At 54.0% G+C, this 4,230-nt stretch overlaps 1 non-coding gene across 1 annotated transcript in view; it reads left to right on the top strand.

Moving 5' to 3' along the window:
• The first annotated feature begins 2,539 nt into the window (after nucleotides 1–2,539).
• Nucleotides 2,540–4,230, top strand: part of LOC126196971 (small subunit ribosomal RNA) — a 1,909-nt gene continuing 218 nt past the window's right edge. The window contains exon 1 of the ribosomal RNA XR_007539388.1: nucleotides 2,540–4,230. This exon is cut by the window's right edge and continues 218 nt beyond it. This is a non-coding gene — a ribosomal RNA (small subunit ribosomal RNA).

Here is a 4,230-nt window from a genome sequence, read left to right as displayed (position 1 = left end):
ATCATCACTATGAACGAACCTCGTCCCCTCCCCCCTCATACACCATCCCTTAACCTAACCTATGTTGCACCTTAACCTAACCTATGTTGCACCTTAACCTAACCTATGTTGCACCTTAACCTAACCTATGTTGCACCTTAACCTAACCTATGTTGCACCTTAACCTAACCTATGTTGCACCTTAACCTAACCTATGTTGCGCCTTAACCTAACCTATGTTGCGCCTTAACCTAACCTATGTTGCGCCTTAACCTAACCTATGTTGCGCCTTAACCTAACCTATGTTGCGCCTTAACCTAACCTATGTTGCGCCTTAACCTAACCTATGTTGCGCCTTAACCTAACCTATGTTGCGCCTTAACCTAACCTATGTTGCGCCTTAACCTAACCTATGTTGCGCCTTAACCTAACCTATGTTGCGCCTTAACCTAACCTATGTTGCGCCTTAACCTAACCTATGTTGCGCCTTAACCTAACCTATGTTGCGCCTTAACCTAACCTATGTTGCGCCTTAACCTAACCTAAGTTGGGGCTTAACCTAACCTAAGTTGGGGCTTAACCTAACCTAAGTTGGGGCTTAACCTAACCTAAGTTGGGGCTTAACCTAACCTAAGTTGGGGCTTAACCTAACCTAAGTTGGGGCTTAACCTAACCTAAGTTGGGGCTTAACCTAACCTAAGTTGGGGCTTAACCTAACCTAAGTTGGGGCTTAACCTAACCTAAGTTGGGGCTTAACCTAACCTAAGTTGGGCCCTAACCTAACCTAAGTTGGGCCCTAACCTAACCTAAGTTGGGCCCTAACCTAACCTAAGTTGGGCCCTAACCTAACCTAAGTTGGGCCCTAACCTAACCTAAGTTGGGCCCTAACCTAACCTAAGTTGGGCCCTAACCTAACCTAAGTTGGGCCCTAACCTAACCTAAGTTGGGCCCTAACCTAACCTAAGTTGGGCCCTAACCTAACCTAAGTTGGGCCCTAACCTAACCTAAGTTGGGCCCTAACCTAACCTAAGTTGGGCCCTAACCTAACCTAAGTTGGGCCCTAACCTAACCTAAGTTGGGCCCTAACCTAACCTAAGTTGGGCCCTAACCTAACCTAAGTTGGGCCCTAACCTAACCCACGTTGCGCCCTAACCTAACCCACGTAATTGTTTGTTATATGAATCTAGAAATTCGTGTAGCGTTGCCTAATCGCAACCCTCTCAACATAGTTCGCTGCGCGCACACTCTGGTGTCCTGCGTATTGAATCATGTTACGGTGCCTACCCTCACAACATCTAGCGAGTGTTGCGTACGTTCCACATGGTCCCGCTATCCACTGTAATGTGTACTGCTATAAGACGTATATCGCCCCCCCCCCCCCCCCCTCCCCTGTCGCCTCTAGTTCGTCAGTCAGGAGTTTGCGTGTTCAATGAGCTTCGCAGCTGTGCAATGGCATCGGCATACGTACGCGGGCCACCTTCCACGTGTTCTCTCGTGCATACGTCGCAGCATGTATGTGGACTGATGTGGCGTGTCGTGACTCATAACATCCAGGCATGCAAGACCCATTGAATTCGCAAATGTAGATGGACGTCTACGTTTGCTGCCCAAGTTACGCAAATGAACTGGAAATCCGTTGTTGCGCGGTTGTTCGCGCTGGAGGTGAATCGTTGATATCGACGATCGGTACAGGTATTAACCGGTTGCTTCAGCGACACCCGTCATACCCACGAACGTGAGTGGGCATGTGGGTATGAAGCGATACGCGGCGGTGGCTGGGTGGGACCGTCCCCGGCCGGTGAGGGGGGGGCGCCCGGCGTGCTGGCCGCGCGCTGCGTGGGCGCACGCGCGGCAGCCGGCTGGTGGGGGCGCCCAGTGGCAGGCGCGCCGGCTGACGGACGCGGCAGGCGGCGCATCTGCGTGCCGGCGCACCCAGCGCGCGGCGCCGTGCGGCCAAAGTGGGTCCTCCCGGGCCCGGTGCGAAGCGCGGTGGACATCTGCAGTGTGCTGGTCCGATTGAGGACTGTGTGCGTTGAGGATGCGCCGCCGCCCGGCACTCGGCGCCGCGACGCCGTCTGCTGCTCGGTCGCCCCCGCGGTTCTCGCAGGTGGTTTGTATCGCAGCTGTGCGGATGTGTTGGCGCGTGCGCTGTGCTGGGAGAGTTCGCTTTGGCACCCAAGTGGGGCTCTGCCCCTCTGTGGCGCTGGCGTTGGAGCTGCCCGGTCACTGTTTGTGGCCGCGTGTTGTCTCCCGCCGGCAACACCACGACAGCACGCTCCCGGGCCTCTGTCGGCAGCGGCAAGCTCAGTTGGGAGCACGGGTGGTCGCACTGAAAGCGTCTACTCGCCTATCTCCGGGCGATTGCGCCTCTCTCGAACCCGACCAAGTACTTAGGACGGCGCTGCGCGCCGCCGGGACCTGAGAGGGTTTCGAGGTGTATCGTGCAGGGGAGCCCAGCCTCCTCCTGTTTGCAGAATAATTGAGCGGACGCTTGCGTGTTCGCGCGGGCCTCCGGGACACACTCCCGGGCGGCCGGCTGCTCAGCTCTAGTTGACGCAGCTCCCTGGTTGATCCTGCCAGTAGTCATATGCTTGTCTCAAAGATTAAGCCATGCATGTCTCAGTACAAGCCGCATTAAGGTGAAACCGCGAATGGCTCATTAAATCAGTTATGGTTCCTTAGATCGTACCCACGTTACTTGGATAACTGTGGTAATTCTAGAGCTAATACATGCAAACAGAGTCCCGACCAGAGATGGAAGGGACGCTTTTATTAGATCAAAACCAATCGGTCGGCTCGTCCGGTCCGTTTGCCTTGGTGACTCTGAATAACTTTGGGCTGATCGCACGGTCTTCGTACCGGCGACGCATCTTTCAAATGTCTGCCTTATCAACTGTCGATGGTAGGTTCTGCGCCTACCATGGTTGTAACGGGTAACGGGGAATCAGGGTTCGATTCCGGAGAGGGAGCCTGAGAAACGGCTACCACATCCAAGGAAGGCAGCAGGCGCGCAAATTACCCACTCCCGGCACGGGGAGGTAGTGACGAAAAATAACGATACGGGACTCATCCGAGGCCCCGTAATCGGAATGAGTACACTTTAAATCCTTTAACGAGTATCTATTGGAGGGCAAGTCTGGTGCCAGCAGCCGCGGTAATTCCAGCTCCAATAGCGTATATTAAAGTTGTTGCGGTTAAAAAGCTCGTAGTTGGATTTGTGTCCCACGCTGTTGGTTCACCGCCCGTCGGTGTTTAACTGGCATGTATCGTGGGACGTCCTGCCGGTGGGGCGAGCCGAAGGCGTGCGACCGCCTCGTGCGTGCTCGTGCGTCCCGAGGCGGACCCCGTTGAAATCCTACCAGGGTGCTCTTTATTGAGTGTCTCGGTGGGCCGGCACGTTTACTTTGAACAAATTAGAGTGCTTAAAGCAGGCAAGCCCGCCTGAATACTGTGTGCATGGAATAATGGAATAGGACCTCGGTTCTATTTTGTTGGTTTTCGGAACCCGAGGTAATGATTAATAGGGACAGGCGGGGGCATTCGTATTGCGACGTTAGAGGTGAAATTCTTGGATCGTCGCAAGACGAACAGAAGCGAAAGCATTTGCCAAGTATGTTTTCATTAATCAAGAACGAAAGTTAGAGGTTCGAAGGCGATCAGATACCGCCCTAGTTCTAACCATAAACGATGCCAGCCAGCGATCCGCCGCAGTTCCTCCGATGACTCGGCGGGCAGCCTCCGGGAAACCAAAGCTTTTGGGTTCCGGGGGAAGTATGGTTGCAAAGCTGAAACTTAAAGGAATTGACGGAAGGGCACCACCAGGAGTGGAGCCTGCGGCTTAATTTGACTCAACACGGGAAACCTCACCAGGCCCGGACACCGGAAGGATTGACAGATTGATAGCTCTTTCTTGATTCGGTGGGTGGTGGTGCATGGCCGTTCTTAGTTGGTGGAGCGATTTGTCTGGTTAATTCCGATAACGAACGAGACTCTAGCCTGCTAACTAGTCGCGTGACATCCTTCGTGCTGTCAGCGATTACTTTTCTTCTTAGAGGGACAGGCGGCTTCTAGCCGCACGAGATTGAGCAATAACAGGTCTGTGATGCCCTTAGATGTTCTGGGCCGCACGCGCGCTACACTGAAGGAATCAGCGTGTCTTCCTAGGCCGAAAGGTCGGGGTAACCCGCTGAACCTCCTTCGTGCTAGGGATTGGGGCTTGCAATTGTTCCCCATGAACGAGGAATTCCCAGT

The sequence above is a fragment of the Schistocerca nitens genome, chromosome 7 (genome assembly GCF_023898315.1).
Source record: "Schistocerca nitens isolate TAMUIC-IGC-003100 chromosome 7, iqSchNite1.1, whole genome shotgun sequence".
Taxonomy (NCBI): Eukaryota; Metazoa; Arthropoda; class Insecta; order Orthoptera; family Acrididae; genus Schistocerca; species Schistocerca nitens.
Note: the sequence above shows the minus strand (reverse complement) of the source record. Positions and strands in the feature narration are given on the sequence as shown.